Source organism: Ambystoma mexicanum, chromosome 3q (assembly GCF_040938575.1).
Source record: "Ambystoma mexicanum isolate Mex_15411 chromosome 3q, UKY_AmexF1_1, whole genome shotgun sequence".
Lineage (NCBI taxonomy): Eukaryota > Metazoa > Chordata > Amphibia > Caudata > Ambystomatidae > Ambystoma > Ambystoma mexicanum.
The window spans coordinates 741338514-741357565 of NC_090926.1; the positions used below are offsets into that span (position 1 = coordinate 741338514).

The following is a 19052-nucleotide window of genomic DNA, read 5'->3' on the forward strand; positions in this document are numbered from 1 at the left end:
CTCCAAAGCAGATGCTTTATCTCGTATCCACGGGGGGCCTGGCATAAACCATAAAGGGGGTGGTCTGTTGTTGCCCCATCAAGTGGTGTGTGGTTGTACCCTAGGTTCATCCCTTAAAGAACGGGTACAAGAATGGTTAAAGACCGATCCTCCCGAAGTGAATAAACACGGCCTTAAGGTTTACCATTCATTACCCTATAAACAGGGCAAGATATACCTGCCAGATCACGATACTAGGCGTACCGCGATGCAATGGTGTCATGACTCTGCTTCAGCCACACATCCAGGTATAAGAAAGACGCTGGATCTCCTGAAACGTTGGTGCTGGTGACCTTCAATGGAAAAAGACATTACTAAGTACCTTTCCACCTGTGCGGTCTGCGCACAGTGCAAAGCATCTCATGGCAAACCTGTTGGGCTGTTACATCCCATGCCTATTCCGGATCATCCGTGGACAATGATCTCCATGGACTTTGTCGTTGAACTGCCTATGGTGAACGGCTACGATACCATATGGGTAGTGATAGACTACTTTACTAAGTTGGCCTTATTCGTCCCCTGTCGGGGTGTTCCTTCAGCTCCCAAATTAGCAGACATGTTTTTGAGGACAGTGTTCAGGTCTTTTGGGCTGCCCTCTATCATCATCACGGATCGGGGTCCGCAGTTTACCTCACGCTTTTGGACAGCATTAACAACAGCCGTGGGTGTTGACGAGTGGTATTCTAGTGCTTATCACCCCCAAACAGATGGCCAGACCGAACGCCTAAACTCAACCATGGAACAGTACTTAGGTTGTCTCACTCTGCAGCTTCGAGACACTTGGGTCTCAGTATTGGCACTGGCGGAGTTTGCCTACAACAATTCTTTGCACACCGCGACGGGTGTCTCCCCTTTCTTTGCTCTGTATGGTAGGCATCCTCATTCATTGCCCTTAACTCCCGAACTACCTCTGCATGCTCCTGCTGCCCTTGCCTGTGTTAAGGATTTGTCTGCAATGCACCTCTCGATAAGGGAACGTCTGCTGGAGGCCCAGAAGCGGGCCAAGGCCGGTGCTGACCGTCACCGGGTACCTGCCCCTAATTATCTCTCTGGCATGACGGTATGGTTGTCCACTCGCGATCTCCGATTACTTGGTCGTAGGACTCTTCTCCCTCGTTTGGTGGGTCCCTACAGGGTCTCGGAGGTTGTCAACCCAGTGGCGGTTCGTCTAGTACTTCCTTCTTCGTGGAAGATCCACCCGGTATTCCACGTTTCCCTCGTGAAACCCTGCCACCTTGTGACCAGACTCCCGTCTCATCCTTCCCCTGTACGGGTACGAGGCTCCGATGAATATGAGGTGGCTGGTATCCTGGACACTAAGATATACAGGGGTAGATGCTTTTACCTCATGGATTGGAAGGGTTAAAGTCCCGAGAACCGCACATGGGAGCCATTCTCCAACGTTCATGCCCCGGCTCTTCTTTCTCAGTTCTGGTCGTCTCAGAGGGTGAGACCCTCTTTGGGGGAGGAAGCTGTCAGGTCCCGCTCCCGCGTCATGACAGGCAGGGTTTGTCCCACTAGATACCGTCATCATGACTTTCCTGTGTACACAAAACAACGAATCCTGCGTTCAGCAATCAGGTCTCAGCCAGGCGCCTGGAAGTTGGCATGGCAACGCTGGCGACCTGTTTACCATCACGTGACACGCTCGATTCGAATGTAGTCGCCTGCTCATGTGATTTAAGCACCTCCCATTGTTTGTTCCGGTGCTTCTGAATTGCAATTAGTTAGCCCTATCTCGCTTCTGAATCTTCGGATATCCTTACTCCCTTGTTTCCCTATTTTGTCCGTCCCTTTCCCCTTCTGTGACCTTGCCTCCTCCCTTTCCAGTGTTTGTTGCCTCTGTGATCCGGTCTGCTTCACGTAGTGTTTTCGGACACGTCTGGTTCGACTGCTGCCTGCATCCTGCTGACTACGGAACTCTTAACGGATTGTTATTGGACACGTTTGGCTTCTTGGCTGCCACATCCTGCTAACTACGGAACTCTTAACGGATTGTTATTGAACACGTTTGGCTTCTTGGCTGCCCGCATACTGCCGTCTATCCTGCGGATCCCTGCTCCGGTTACGAAGTCCTTTCTGTGATTATTCGGGTTACTGCACACAGACTAGAGACTTCCTTATGATGTGCTGAAACCCAGAGGCGTCCTCGTGCCGTCGGGAATAGGTGATTAGGGCGTGGTATTATTTTGGACTTTGCTTTTCCTTCTTCAATGAGTTTCCCGTATTTGTTCTTCTTAACAATCCTGACAGGAATCAACACAGAGCTGTCTATCAACCTGGTTTTACAGTCCGTGGTGTGCCAGTCTTGTATCAGGTCAGTGTATACTTTCCTGTTCTATATCATTGTACTGTGTGGTTATACTATCTCTGTTAGCCTTGTTGTACTCCGTGGCTGCAACTGTCTATTGATAGTTTGTTGTATTACCTTCTGAACAGCGGATCTTCAGTATCCCGTGTTCCAGGCCTGCGCTTCCTGTGTCTCATCTCGCATCCTGTCTTTCAGTCAATGAACCGCTCAGCTTGTCTGTTTACCTTACCAAGCTAGAGGGGTACATTGCAGGGAAGACTTCCTCGGCTACACGACGAGGCAAGTCCCTGCAGGATATAACAAACATGGTCTGCTCGTGGGTGCCGGTCCACCCGCTGGTCAGACATGGCGGGCTGAAAGGCACCCGTGAGCAGAACACGTAGTTTGCCGGATCGGTAACAATGGAACCGGCAAGCTTACCAGTACCGTTGTTACTGGACTGGCAAACTTGTAATGAGGCCCAGTGTGTATAAAAGGTGCAACTTTGTTGAACATTGGAAGGAACTATTCGTTTTCAACTTCACAAGGCTGACTAACTCCTTCCGGCCGACAGCATGCAATAAGCTTACTTTTCTGATAAAGTGCATTTATTCTCCATCAGAGCTGTTTTTCCACATTGAATGTTGGAGTCACATTCCTATACTGGTTAAATGATATGATATGATATGATATGATATTTTATTTGTATCGCTCGTACACAAGTGTAAAGGACTTATCCCTGCCACTGGTATGAGGACAATTTCCTCGGATGCACTCTTTACTTTTGCTTGGGTTCCAGACTCTTAAAGCACTTGCACTGGCCTGAAGCTGAGACCCTTAACTCCCCCCACCTCTCTACCACTCCCGCTTCCCCCTACCTTTTGGGACTTGCTCGCACAACGCCGGTCTCTCCAGGGACTGAAGTCGGTGTCCTTACCACTTCCTGCAGCTGCCGGCTTCTGCAGCAGCTCTGTGTGTTGAGGCTTCTTGCAGTCTCTGCACCGTTCAGTGACCTGTAAAGAAGGCATGGTATCAACAGTATGACAGACACAAGTGACCAAAGTTCAAGGTTGTTTATTGAACTTCAAAAAGGGTTTGAAAAACACGCATCTGATCCTAAATCTAAAGATGGGAGCAAGCTACGACCATCAAATAATAATAACGCAGTCCTAGTGGTGTTGTGTCAAAATAAAAGGATACCCCTATACTAATAAACCTATTGCCAATCCTTACCTCTAAATACAAATAGTGTAGGAAACAATGTTATGCAAAAGAAAGAAGTGTTCATGAAATGATATGTCATGCTATTCAGGCCCCTTTCCCACGTTTTCAGTACGGGACAAGGCGGTACACTCAAACTTAGCACAGTCTCTGGCTTCTCTAGCACGAGAGTGCAGTTCAAACATTATCATCAGATCCTTCCGTTCACAAGTCTCTTTGCCTTTCATAGCCACTTCTTCCAGAGGGCCTGATGTAACAAACAAATGATAAGTTATTTTCCTCTTAGGATTTCACATGTACTCAATTTCTCACGTGATTCACTGTTCACTTAGGATCCCCCTCAGCCAGGCACATAACCCCTTTAACATAATGCTCATAGGATTTCCATATATTCAATTTCTCGGGTGATTCATGGTTCACCTCGGATCCCGCTCCGCCGGGCTCGGATCCGTTTTAACACAATGTTCAATTAGTCTCCCTCCGCCGAGCTCGGACCAATGTTAATTCCTTTTAACACAAACATGCTTGAACCCAAAGCTTTTCAATTGATCTCCCTTGTTCGGGCTCAGACCAACATCTAATTTGTTATCAACTTTCTTTGCAGTATCAATATCGAAGACTTTCGATCGTGCATGGGATTTTGCTTGACCACTTCGATTCACAATCTTTTGCCACTCTTTCGCTTTTGCCACATCTCAGTTGGATACCTTACAGAGACATTTGAATGAGTATGTATGCAGTGCCGGACCACACTGTCAAAGGTATTGTATCTTGGTTTCACAGTTCAATCACTCATCCGTTTGTTCAATTTTAACTTGCGTTGGTTATCATATGCATTTCATACACTGTTCGCTTTAGCGCTCATCATAAAATGTTGCTGCTTGCAACCCTTGCTTCAACACAGACCGGTCTGGTATTGGTCTCCCCAACTCACTGGCTGTCTCATTTCACTGCTACTGCTTTGTTGTAAGAGCCAAGGAGAGTACCACGGCAGCTGCCGATTCTCCCAGTCTTGATTATCAACGCGGAAGTGCTCCGGATACCACCGACACACAATGCAAGATTCCTCAGCCTGGTTTCCTGGTCTTACGCTTTCCACTCTCAAGGCTTTGTGAAAGTAACGGTTCCTTGTCGAAAAGGTCAAGGGTACTTCCCTCCTTGCGACCCCCTTCTGGTTCGACGTCTTTCTCCTTGTTTTATACTGCCATATTGGAACTGCTGTTTCCTTGTGTGTTTTGCCTCACTCAGAGTGGGCTCTTGTGCTCCGCCTTTTATCCGTGTGGGGAAGTGTAATGAAAGTCAGGTGTGTGTGATGGACAGTAATTGCCTGACCTTGACTGATCATTGTATTGGGACACGTCATGTATACAGCTCGGGTGGTAGTCTCTCATAGCGGGATGTCCGTGTGAAAGTGTTTGTGTTGTAAAGAGGGTTGTAGGGGATTGGAGTTCCTAAATATCCTACTTGGTACGATGGGCTAAAGGTGTTATAAGGAAGGGGATACCGTGTCTCGCCATCCTGTGTCCCACTCCCCGAAGACCCCTCACCCAGGTGATCTACCCGCACTGGTCCACCCCCAGAAACTGGATCCAAAAGCATTGGCCATGTCCTGGCCACTTGGATGACAGGTCCCCGGGGACTAGCGGTTAAGACACCTTCATGTTTCACACAGACCGCGCGGTCCACCTCCTCCTGGAAGTCATGTCACTGCTTCGCCTATTTGCAGCTAACCTCGGTCCTGCCGACGCAGGACACGTAACGGACTCTCCCAGCTTCCCACTGGTGTCTTCTGCAGAACCCTTCCCTTGGATTCACCACGTACTTCAAAACTCCAGGGTTCTCCGACCAGGGAGGAAGGCGAAGACCTTGAGTCCTTCTTTGCTTTCCTTCTTATGGGGCTTTCTCCGCCCCAGCACAGCATCAACACCCGTTGTCAACGGCTCATTGGTATTCCTCATGCCTCCTGTGAGCCACCTTGTCTCAGTACTAGGAAAGTTAGTAATCCTTATGTTTTGTATGTTTTTTTTTTTTTTTTTTAAATATTTTTATTTTTATTTTAAGTGAAAACAGTATAAACAAACTTGTGACATTATACACAATAAACCAATAAAACACCTAACAAAGCACAACACTACACTCCCCCCCTCCCCCCCAAGAGCTCATCCACAGGGTAGTTCCGTATCGACCTGGTGTGGCCGGGTGGCTTCCTCCTCCGAGGCAGTAGGTTCTCCTCGTACCCCAAACAGACCAGTGATTAATGACCTCCAGGCTACTAGGTTGCCCACATCCTCCTCCCCGCATTTACTGCATGCCTCTTGCCATACCATGGTTTCGGCTTCCGCCCATTTTTGGAGATCCCTCCACCACATCTCTATCCTAGGTTTGTAGCATTGCTTCCAGTTCATAGCTATATGTTTTGTATGTTCTTCTTCATCCTAGTACTTTCAATCTTAGTTGTAATCCTATCACTACAGAAATTCATCGGTTTACTTTCAACATAGTGGTTGGCAATTGAGGGGGTGCTAAGGCATGTAAGGGAGTGGTGTAATGTAATGTGTTATACCCAAGGTGCTCGTCCTTATACGCAGAGGGGGAGTTCCTCCCCATGAAGTCCTCCCACATTATACGACCCCCAGGGGGACTATGGAATAGCAGCCGCACCTCACTAGCCTCATGAGAAAAGGCTCCCCCTTGGGGAGAAGTGATGATGCCTAGCGAATCATCACAGTATATAGCATTAACCATTGACCAGGTGCTACCACTGGGTACAAGGAGATAATACCTAAGGTTCTACAAATCTAACTTCCACATAAGATGCAAACATATAATTTTGTCCATTATTTATGACCTGTAGTAAGTCAGACTCAGGAAAAGAACAAGAGGCAATTTTTCATACATTGTTTTATTAAAAAGAAGAGAGTTATATCGTCCCCTAAACCTATCTCTAAGGAGCTTTCACCCTAATCTAAAAGGCAGTGGCGTAGCACAAAATTTGGGGGCCCCCATGCAAGCCATGCTGAGGGTCCTGCCCCAAGCTCCTTAAAGCACAGGGCACACCACACCCAAGGCCAGCCTGGACCCCCACATGTGCGCAATGACCATGATGATCATGCCGCTGCAGTGGCACGCACTGTTCCAGGTGAAAGAAGTAAATATGTTTTTTAATCAAAGTTTAAATGTTTCACCTAGCATAGTGGTGGCTGGTGAGTTGTTTTATTGGAGGGTGTAAATATTTGCCACAAGTATGCAATTGCGACCAAGCGTATTGAAGGCTCCTGAACTAATAAAAATGGGTTTGAGGGGGCACGGGGCGGGCGGTGGGATTCTTCCCCCTCCCGGAGAAAATGTTTTTAATAATGGGTTAAAATGGTCCATTACACAGCACACTCTCTGTGAAAGATTTCGGTGAAAGACAGTTTGCAACCCGTTTTGTAGGGTGTACGGTAATTCGTGAAAAAAATACAATGGATGCAAGTCACCAAAAGTGCACAGGCGCATTTGCCAATGCATTATCATTCCGGTCCGTGCAATATATGCTAGTCTAAAAAACATGTTCATGCTGGCTGTGCCCATACATTTCCATGCTGGTTCCACCAGCAATATGCTAGTATTCTCATATAAGAACCTACCCCTGTTCGCTTTGAGATTTTTTTATATAGTATCATTACTGTCACTAGGCAGAAAGCTGGCTCTGCCAATATATACCAGTACTCCTATGTAAGAACATACTCCCATTGGTTTAGCCATTAAAAGTGGCATGTTTCTATAAGACAACATTTCCAAACTGGTTCCAAGTAAGCCAGTCTAGACCCATAAAACACTTATCATGCTTGCTTCATCAGAGATGCTCTTTTAATAAAACATCATGCTACAATAAGAAATAGGCTGCTACACCAAAATGTCAGTCTAGCAAGTAACAAGGTAATACTACTTATCATGCTTGCTTTATCAAAAATGCCGAGTAATGAATGGCATGCCACAGTGCGCAATGACTAGACTGGCTGCAGCAAAATGCCTGTCTAGTCAGGTAATGACACACATGAACTTGGCTTTGCCAGTAAAGTCAGTAAAGGATGTGTTAAAAATGCTCTAGTGATCCCCAGCCTCCCAGGACCTTACACACACACACACACGCATCCTCTTCCACCCACCAGTCACTCACCCATACATTTCCTCTCACATTCATTCACGCGGCATTCACCACACAGGCATGTACCCACCCACCCAGAAATTCACACACAATCGCAGTCATGCCCATTCACCCACCAGTCACTCACCCATATACCTTCTCGCACATACACCTACACTGGCACCCACTCACACAGAACATTTTTGTTTTTTATTTTTATTTTTTTACATTTATAAAGCACACAAAGCGGCCCTGGGGCATCGTGGTACTGCTACAACGAGGCTTACTTAGTTACATGAAAACAGAAGGAACGCCTGTCTGTGGGTTTTGGTTACAGTGAACCTGAATAGAGACAGTTGGTGGTTACATTGACATTGTGACAATGTTACAGTGAAAAAAGGGATTCTGAACGGTTCCATGGTTACAGGTGAGCCAGAGATAACTCAAAACCTTCCTTGAACAGATGTCTGCGTGGGACTCATGTGGTAGAGTGAGCTAATTGAAGAGCTTAGTTTTGAGTGCCTTGCAGAAGGATAAGTGGGAGGTCTCATTCCTAAGGGTCGTAGGGAGGGCATTCCAATGTTTAGGAGCTAGGAATAGGAAGCTCGAGCCTCCAGCTTTGGCCCTTTTGAAGGTGGAGACATTAAGATGATTGGAGTGGTGCGATCGCTTGGGTCTGGAGGAAATGGCTCGGACTACTTTTTCTGAGAGATAAGAGGGAGCTGTGAGTGAGAGGCACTTTTGGGTTATGGCTAGGGTCTTGAATAGGATGAGTTCTTTGACCGGAAGCCAGTGAGCATCACGCCTTGTGTGGGAGATCTGCTCCCTTTTAGGAATGTTCATAGCTGCTCTGAGCGCATTATTTTGAATGATTTATAGTCTGTTGAGATCTTTAGCTGAGGTGCCAGAAAAAAGGATGTCCAGTTTTGCCCCAATGGTGGCTCTGGCTATGGAGTGACAGTTCTGAGTGGATAGGTAGGGTTTGACTGCATTGATCAGTTTGGTTGTGAATGCAGCCGAGGAGGCAATGGCGCTAACTTGGCACATCATGGAGAGAGTGGAATCAATGTATACTCCCAAAATTTTAACTGCTGGTGAGACAGTGATTTGGGTGTTGACTATGTTAAAGGTGCTGTATTGTTTGTCAACCTCGTTAAATGTTTCTTTGGGGCCTACCAGGAGGATCTCGGTTTTGTCCCCATAGAGGCACAGTCCCTTGGCTGCCATCCATGCTTGGATGGTGGTATACATTTTGTGCAGTGTCTCTGCGTCTTTGTCGTATGAGCCAGAGAGTGGAAGGAGGACCTGTGTGTCATCGGCATAGTTTGTGTATACTATGCCGAGATTGTCCAACTTGTTGAAGAGGGGTAAGGTGAAAATATTGTACCGTGTGGGTAAGGTGCAGGAGCCCTGTGGGACTACGCAGTGGATGGTGGTTGGTGCCGCAGGTCTGATCTGGGAACACATTCATGGCTCTCCCTTCAAGGAAGGAGGTGATCCAGGAGGTGGCTTCAGGAGTGAATTGGGCTGAGTTTGTGAGTTGTCTGCAGAGGGTCTTATGGTCCACAAGATTAAAAGCTGCAGACAAATCGAGGAGGAGGAGAAGAGCTGGCTTGCCTTCGTCCATTATTTCCCCTAGTTGGTTTTTTAGATCCAGTAAGGCAGATTCAGTCCTATGACCTGGGCTGAAACCTGATTGCCTCTTTCCTAGGATGCTGTTATTTTCCAGGAATTGTTGGATTTGGGTGTATGCAGCTTTGTCTAGAATTTTTAGCAGGAAGGGTACAGTGGTAATGGGTCTATAATTGTTGGGTGAAGACAGGTCTAAAGATGATTTTTCAAGAGTGGGCAAACACAAGCCTCATTATTGCATGGTGCGACAATGCCAGATGCAAATGAAGCATTTATGAATGCTGTCAGGAATGGTGCTAGGGTGTCTGCGCAATCCTTGATGAGGTTGGCTGGGCAGCTATCAACCTTGCAATTGGAAGGTTTTATGTGTTTAAGGAGGGCTAATACTTTGGTTTCTGAAACATCTCTGAAGGAGAAGAGCGTCTTATCCTTAACGTGGGATTTGTTTGTTTACTAGATGGGCAGGTCGGATTTATGCAGGGCATTGTAGAATACGTTTTACTCTGCAGGAGGTCTATTTTGCTGAGCATAGCTGTTTGAATACTCGAGCACCAGGATTCATCTTTCACATTGTCTTGGGTGCTAGGGGCCGGGGTAGCCAGTTACCTGAATATGGAAAACCATTTCTTTGGATTCCGATTTGGCATTTGCAATTATGGTGTTATAGCAGGTGGATTTGGCTAGAGTGATGGCTTTATTGTATTTGGTGGAAAGTTTTTTGTAGGCTTCTATAGTGGAGTTTTGTGGATTGGATTGCCACTTGGTAAGCATGATACGCTTGAGGGTGCATAGTTCCTGAAGTTCTGATCTGTACCAGGAGTTGGCCTGTTTCTTTCCTTCAGCTTTCTTTCTTTCTAGAGGAGCAATGGAATTGACTGCTTTTTTGATCGTGAGATTATACAGTTCTACTAGGGCAAGGGGGTCGTTGGAGAATGGAGGCTTGAGGGCAGGACCTCCAGAAATGGTAGGCGCTTGTCCTTAGGTTACATGCGCTCCTAGCTAATGCTGGCGGTGAGGGAGTGTTAGGTTTAATGGCTTTGGTGGCGGTGGGGATGGAGAAATGAATCAGGTGGTGGTCAGTCCACGGGCATGGGGTGTTGGAGCTGATGTCAGCTGCGCAGTTGTCATCCGCTAACCAGTCTGGAATGCGTCCTTTATAGTGAGTGGGCTTAGTGACTTGTTGCAGGAATCCCAAGTCCTGAAGTGCTTTGGCAAGAGACTAAGAGACTTGGCTTGTTTGTCTTTAGGATCATTGAGGCCAAAGTTTAGGTCACCCAGTAGGATGGATTTGGTGGTGGTTTTTAAGTTCTCACCTAGTAGATGGAGTAGGTTTTCCTGAAAGTCAAGTAATGGGCCTGGAAGCCGGTAGATAATATAGATGGCAATCATGCAGTTCGGCGAGAGGGAGAGTTTGACAGTCAGGGAGTGTGCGTTGCCCTCAAGTGGAGAATGAATTTGTCTGAGAGACAGATATTCCTTTACTATGAGTTCTACTCCACTCCCTTTTGCAGGACAAGTCTGTCCTGCTGGAGTATGGTGTAGCTTGGTGGGAGGGTTAGGGAGATAGCTGGTCCAGCTGCTTCGTGCAGCCAAGATTCTGTAATGGCGAGAGCGTCAATATCAAGGTTAGTGTGTAAGTCACAGATCTCCGTGGCGTGGGCTGGGAGCGAGCGTGCGTTTTTGAGGGCACATTGGAGAGGAATAGGAGGGGTGCTTGGATTCGTATTGGGTATGCTGGGCATTAGGATTGGTCGAGCAATGTTGGTAGCGGCTGAAGCGGGGAGCATGTGGTTGGTGGGGTGTGGGGAAAGTGAGTCTGGATTAGGTTTTGTGGAGGCTGCGAACTGAGATGAGCACAGGCCTAGCAGCTGATTCCTCAGAAGCGTAGGCCTGGGGCACATTTGGTGCAAGTAAGGCTCAGTACGACACCTCAACATGGATAGTCTGCGTACTATGTAGTCCATGGTACAGTCAATGGCATAGGGTTTCTGGGCATGTGGTTTAATGTGGGGGCTGAAAACCGAGGGTAGGAAGGGAGTAGGGGGGATGTCATCCGAATTGGGCAGGCTACGGGCCATGCCTAGAACTCAGGGATTGCTGGGTCTGGGCTGCCTGGTGCTGTAGCGCTGGTCGGGCAGGTATGGCTGCCGATGTCCTCGGGAGACTGGTATGCGCAATAGAGCGCATGAGTGACCATCGAGTCCCTAGGAGCTAGGTTTGACTAACTAGAGCGCAGTACAACCAGTTAAGCTAAAACAATAAGATAGTTTCAATTAGACAATGTTTCAATAGCAGGCTAGAATATGCACAGCTGCGTAGTACTAATGCAATACAGCAGATTAGGCTGAACACTGCGACCGTTGAAGCTAAAATATAATCTATCATTTCATTTCAACAGTGTCTAGCAGGCTACGGCTTAGCATGTTACAAACGTGGCTTGGAACCAAGCGCCAGCAGTATGCAAGCTGCAGAGCACGATAGGTATGCACAGTATATTTCAGTATTAGAGGATACCACATGTGTGTCCCTAGGGATGGGCTGGGCAGCGTTATACTCCAATGGAGAAAGTCGGCACGATGTGCACATGGTTTCGCTATAAGGAAGGCCAAAACCTTGCAACGGCATGCACCTCTGGGGAGAGCGTCGGTATATGCAGTATGGGCAGGGATCCGTAGTAGCAGTGAAGTTGTGAACAATACTTAGCGATGCTGCGTAGCTGTAAGGCAGAGGCAGGTTCGCAAGGCAAGCATGCGATGAATAGGCATGAATAGTGGCTATTTTTGTGTGCAGTATTAGTGTTTTAAGGTCTTTGGAGTAGATCTTTGCATTCGGTCATAGGTGGTGCAACAAAAGGAAACTCACATTTACTGTGGCGGTGCATATGACGGCATGAAGGCGTAGTTTGCTAAATGTACTCACAGTGGGATTTTGGGGATTGAAGGCAACGTCTATGATGCAGGTGGCACAAGATCAATTGAGTCATTCCGCAGCAGCGTACCGGGCTCCACGGCTCCGGCAGCCCGGACAGGCACAGACAGGCCCTTATGATGTGGCCCTTGGGATGTGCAGCCTGTTTCTGCCTGGCAGTGATTGTGATAGGGTAAAGAAGGAATGGGCAGCCAATCAGAATACTGACAATGAGAGCAACAAGGCCTCTCAGCGAGGCGCGGGAAACGCAGTGGCTATTTCAAACATTCACACCCACACATTCCTACTCATTCACCTACCATTCTCTCACCCATAAACCTCTCACATCCACTTACACTGCATTCTCCACACAGGAACGCAGCCACCCAAAACATTCAAACACACACCATCACATTCCTACTCATTCATCCACCACTCACTGACCCATACACCTTCTCTCGCATCCACTCACAGTGCATTCTCCTTGCAGGCACGTACCCATCCAGTCCATTCAAACTCAGTATCACATTCATTCACCCATGCATTGTGATTGGAGGTTTATTGGCGAGTGCACCCATGAACCTCCACTCACACTGCATTTTCTACACAGGCATGCACCCACCCACCCAGAACATTCAAGCACACGCTATTCGATTCCTACTCGCTCACCTACTAGTCACTGAGAAACCTGAGGGTGTCCTCACACCTACTCCCCTTGGATTCTCTGCTCAGGTGGCCAGGGAAAGTCTATTGCTTTTAGAACCTGACCCTGGGGGTGGAGGGTCCTTGGGAATTGGGGGAGGATGCCTGCAGGCGAGACATGGTACCCCCCCTTTCCCTATGAGAATGAATCCTGCCCTCCCCCGTCCTTCATAGGGTATTGTCAGGCCATATCTCTTTCAAGCACACAGTATGACCTTAAAAGGTATCCCTTTAAAACTGGGACGAGGAAGAAGCGATTAGGAGTAATGCACACTCCTAGTCATTTTCACCACTATGGTACTGGGAGGAAGAAGATGCCTGCAATGCATTAGGCATGTCATGTTAATTGCTATAATGAGGGTCAGGCAAACTACTCACACCTGCAGCCTGGTGAGAGGCTACAGGTGCTTAAAGGCAGACCCACACCGAAAAGCAGGGAGAACTTGCCTGAAGAGAAGGTGGCAGATGTGCGGCGTGGAGCAGGCTGGAGCTGGACTGGCAGGGAGGACACTGTGTTCTCAGGGGAGGAAGGAGTTGCCACGACCCAAGCGGCCCACGAGAGGACAAAAACCCCAACACGTGACTGTGTTACGTGTTCCCAGCTGCAGCCGGGGAACACAGAGAACTCCTGACTGCTGCGTGACATTGCCCATGGGTTTTTTGGAAGCGAGCAGTGACACCCAACGCCTATCCAGGAACGGGGAAATGAATGAAGAGCAGCGCAAACCCGCCCAACGAAGCAGAGCAGCTCTGGTGAGTACGAGAGAGAGACTACTCATACCGAGGTGCTCTGGTGCGAATGTGAGACAGTTAATGTTTGCGCACAAGCGAAAGGCACATAACAAGAGGGTTTGGAACCCGGTGCCCAGTATTGAAAACCGAACTACAGAAAGGATATGAAAATCAGGTGAAATTGTGGTACAACTAGAAAACAGATATGTGCTATGTTAAAAGGTGTGAAATTTGGTACGAACAATAAGAAACAAAATGAAAGATGTTATGAACATTTATGAACTGAACGAAAGTCACGTGGAAGAGGCTAGTTGTTGAACTCAGAGGGGCAAAGTGAATGCAAGGTGGTGGAAGAAGACCTGCACCATCAAACAAGTTAAATGCAAGTTGTGGCAAAGCCAAAAGACTGCCAATACAGAAATGGTGATGAAGCCCTAAGCTGTCAAAGAATGAATGAGAAACCACAACAGATGTTGAGTGCTAACACTGGTGGTTGGTGGAAAACCAGTGCTAATCAAGAAGGTCTAAAGAACAGCACAAAATGCAAAGTGCTATCGGTTGTGTGACCTGTAATAGGTGGACCGTATAGTCCGACAACTGCGCCTAGAGTAGCCCCAACCTGGGAGAGAGACAAGAAGAGCCTTAAAACAAAGGTTGTCTGATGGTAATGCTGAAGTAAAAGAGAGCAGTTGGTTTGGTACGAGTCAAAAGAAGTAGCAGTGGAAGTTGAAAGCATTGGTGAAAACTAAGAGACTTGAAACATTTCGAACTGTTGATCTTGGGGAAGGGAACCCTAAGATATCCTAGAACTGTGCTGATCTTGGGAAAGTGAGCCCTAAGATATCCTGGAACTGGCGATCTTGGGGAAGGGAACCCTAAGATATCCTGCAACTGTGGTGAACTTGGGGAGGAAACCTCTGAGAGTTTTTAAAATTGTGTTACACTTGGGGAAGGGAACCCCAAGTCCTGTTTCTCCTTGGAACTATTTGAACATGGGGAATGGGAAGCTGACCCAAGCTCGAGCTGGAAGAAGCTCAGAACTTTATTTTGAACACTGTTTCTTTTGGCACTGCCATCCCTGCACATTCTATGTCTTTACTTGTGAAGGCAAGTATAGGTTTTGGACACAGACATACTTTTAAGGTGAACCTACTGACACAGACAATCCTTAGTTTCTTTAGGTAGGGAATTCCCACCTTAGCATAGGGTATGTTAGGCCTTAATCCATCCTAGCATATAAAATTAAATCCTTTTTGTTCAAAAGGTGAATCTGTTTGTGTCTTGTTTCATGATGCCTTCGCATCACTTACCAATATACCTTCTCTCTCATCCACTCACACTGCATGCTCTACACAGGCACAACAACAGAGCAGAGCAGAGCAGAGCTTCCTGGTTCCTGTATATGAGCCACGAGGAAGCCAGAGAAGGGGCGGAGCTAAACGTGGAATGTGACACGTGGCACATGTGACGGTCAGCTCCAGCCCCTACTGAGCGCATCCATCTCGCACTGCGAGCCCTTTCCCAGCCTCCATCCGAATGGGTGAGGACTGGGCCAGAGTCTCCCCGACCTGGTGTGGCGGGGCCCCCTGCACAGCAGGGACTTCTGGGGCCCCCGCTACGTCAGTGCTATAAAGAAAAGAATAAAGGATGCTTGTCAGGATTTCTTACCAACATAAAACGGTTCTCTGTCCAAAGCCTAATCTTCCCATGAGTTCTCTCCCTACCACTAACAAAAGGATTAACACACACTCAACCAAGAAAGGTCTGGTAAGGGATTTCTTCCCAGCCTATGAAGTAGTGGTTGGCTTCTGACCTCCACCAAAATGTGTCTCTGGCTTTTTCCAGGCTACTTGCCTAGTTGTACAGTTCAAAATTCAGTACTTGCCAAGGACTGCACAATGTCTCTTACTAATCCCTGGAATCTAGTTTCTCTTACTCTGCATTGGGGTTGTGTGCCTCTCTCCCCTTCTTGGTGTATTGCTGCTCTCACTTTGCCTTGGGATATTGTTTCTTTCTCCTTTCATTGGACTCTTGTTTCTCCCACCCAGTCTTGGGGTATTGCTTCTCTCACCCCGCCTTGGGTTCTTTCTTCTCACACCCCGCCTGGGGATCTCTTGTCTCTCACCCCACCTTGAGGTATCTTGTCTCACACTCTGTCATGGGGTATTGCTCCTCTCACCCTGCTTTGAGGTTTGGTTGGGCCTCTCCAGCCTCATCTGGGTTCCCTGTCACCAATGCATACCTTTTTCGATGTGGCAGTGTTCCTTTGAGGGAGACTGTCTCCTCAGCCGGTACAGGAATTCTCCAGTTTCCCTCCGGTCTTCCACATCAGTTTGGCAGGCTCGGTTCTTCCCATCAGAGCTCAACAGGACTTTGGCAACAGTTCCAGCAAGAGCCGGTTGACCACTTCCTGTGCAGTCTGGATTCTTCATTGTTGGCAGCCCCAAGCCTCCCTGGCTCCCGGCTGTGCAGGACACAGCAGCACTTTATGGTCTCTGTTTCTTCTTCACACCATGTGCATGGTGCCACTTTCCAGCTCAGCCTTCCAAGGGGATGTCTCCTCCTGTGCGGTACTCTGCTGGCTTTCCTCTCCATGCATCGGTCTCACAGGTCCTTTATGTTCCGCACTACAACGAGATTGGGCATTCCATTGTTCCCGAGCTTCATACATAGATAACAGCATGAAAGGGTCAGAAATGTTATTCCCATATAGCCAACAAAGATATTTTGATCTTGTTACAAGCGAGGATAACTCATATCCTTTCCAGTCCTCTAACAGGGGAGGTCACACAAGTGGGATTCCACTTGCCACATCCACTAGGCGGTGTTAAGCTTAAAGGGCTCACCTCCATAGTCCCAAAGGGGGTTGGACCCCCTTGGGTAGAGGGGACAAATACCCTGGATTCATCACAGACCTCTTATGCTCTAAATGGCATATAGCTGTGTCCTAATGTTTATTCATAGATTGTCTCAAACACAGTTAAATTCACATAGGCGCATTAGTTTGGCTTCAGTTGGCCTGGGAGTCAAAAGCAGCACCTGGTAGCTGTTCATGTCAAGCTAACCAGGCTCTTCTAGAAAACAAGCAGAAGCTTATTAGCTCCCCTCAATTTCGAACCCTGCATATACAAAGTACACAATTTTTTACCCACCAAGTCAATTATCACTAACCAATGGTAAGGACCATAATACCTCATGCACATCTTCCTTGTAGCATGTTCCTAGAGACCACAACAGAATTCTGCCCTCTCTGAAATCCGCACTCAGAACTCCCTTCAAAACCTACTTTCACCCATTGTCTATATAACCAATGCTATAAGCGCCTTCTGTCTTACACTTCTTACCGTGTTTCCCCACTCTCATTCAGGACCAGTCACCTCACACTGTTCACTGCCTGCCATAGATACTAGCCCACTCAAGGTTCCCTTTGTCGTCTCCTCAAAAGCACCTTACACTAATAGCATCTCTGTTGAGATGCCGTCATGACTGAACCAGATGGATGATCCACATTTCCCCCTGGGCCCTCCACTAACCTCCCAGCACTAAAATGCTCAATCCTGACACTCAAACACACTACACTCCTACCAACTAAGCCATTTGTACAAGGCAATTGAATAACCGTGCCAAAAGACATGAAACACTGGAATGCTATACCTCTACAATAAATGAACATGCCACAGTCCAGTTCAATGCATCCTGGCACAACGGGCATGCAAGGCTCCCATATAGACAAAAATGCCTCTATGATCACTCATCTTCCTCTCCTTCCGCACTAAGCAGAATTTCTTTCAGGTCTGCTAGAGCACCTGGACACCATGCAAAAAGCAGCGCTATGAGGTGTGATGGATCTAGTGAGATCATCAATAAAACCCTGGTATGGGTCTCCTCTCATGTGGCCAGCGGAAGGTAGCTGCTACCTGATCCTGACCCTGGGGGCGGTATTATGAGGGAGGATCACATGGGAGGAGACTCATATCAGGGGGGAATTGGTGACCACTTTAATTCATGACTCCCCTGGTCCTCAAGAAGCATTGTTGGCATATTGTAAAGTAGAGAAAACCAGTGCAACTGCAATACCCTTAACCTCTTCATACTCTAATAGCATCCAGTTCAACAAAGAAATAAAAATTAATAGACATAAAAGACTCAAACACATTATGGACTTCAAGATCCATAATGCCTGTGGTACTGGGACGTGGAAGAAGGACCAAGAGTCAATGAGCTTCAAAGATGCCACTTAAAGGAATATGCATTCTAGTTGTTCTAGTTGCAAGGCACCGGAGCAGAACATTTAAACCTGAATATGGAACACAACTGTGTAGAAGAAAAGGAGCAGCAGAGGCAGAAGCAGTCAGGAAAGACACTGAAGCGGCTGGAGCTGCAGCAGGAGTGCAAACACCAGCAGGGGCGGATGTGGGAAGAGAAAACATGCAGTTTCGCAGAGTTCACACAGCAGGAGGCAGAGTCATGTTCAGCAGCAGGGAGAGAAGCCCAGCTGAATGCGAGACATACTCCCGACCCGATGCAAGTTGGCTGGGGATGCTGGAGGATGCAGAGACCCATCAGGGCTTAAGAGAGGGGCCGGGCAGATGGTGGCAGGTACGGAAGAGGTGGGAAACGGAGTACTGATCTGCCGAGCAGCAGGGGGCAACATGGAGACACCAAACAAAACCGGTGGGTTGGCCTGTAAGACACGATAACCGTGGGGCGCTCAGAGTGGAACATTTACTAAAATCAGACTATTTTGAATACTGAGCAAGTAGAATGAAAAGGCAAAAAGGGCACAATTCTCGATTTATGAGATTTCAACTTGGGGAAATCTGTAACCCACATTTCCAACAGCCAAGAGACTATCCAGAAGAAGTAAAAGTGCAAAAAGGGTGCAATTCTCCATTTATGAGATGTCAACTTGGGGAAATCTTTAACCCACATTTCCAACAGCCAAGAGACTATCCAGAAGAAGTAAAAGTGCAAAAAGGGTGCAATTCTCCATTTATGAGATGTCAACTTGGGAAAATCTGTAACCCACATTACCAACAGCCAAGAGACTATCCAGAAGAAGTGAGAGTGCAGGAAGGGCACAATTCTCCATTTATGAGATGTCATCTTGGGGAAACCGGTAACCTATATTGCCACTAACAGAAGAGACCAACTGTAGTAGTAGGAATTTTTCTTCCTGTCAGGCAGTATACCAGGAAAGATAGTAAATGTGTTGTGGAAAAACATTGGTAACTTTATCATTCTGACAAACTGTTGCATCACCAAAGGTAGTTGCTGTACTATCCTGACAAATGTACTCCATTGAAAGAATGATTGTGATATTCTAATGTTTGCTTTACATCCAAAGAAAGACATTGGACCTCATTATGGGTCCGGCGGTAACCCAGCCGGTAAATCCGG

General features: G+C 47.4%; 1 protein-coding gene across 4 annotated transcripts in view; it reads left to right on the plus strand.

Moving 5' to 3' along the window:
• Positions 1-19052, plus strand: part of PRPSAP1 (phosphoribosyl pyrophosphate synthetase associated protein 1) — a 747041-nt gene that overhangs the window by 118537 nt on the left and 609452 nt on the right. For 2 of the 4 annotated variants that reach the window (XM_069654689.1, XM_069654687.1), the window contains exon 2: positions 4155-4311. The exons of the other annotated variants lie outside the window; for them this stretch is intronic. The gene's annotated coding sequence lies outside the window, so the exon portion shown is untranslated. The remainder of the gene's footprint in view (positions 1-4154; positions 4312-19052) is intronic. 4 annotated transcript variants of the gene reach the window in all.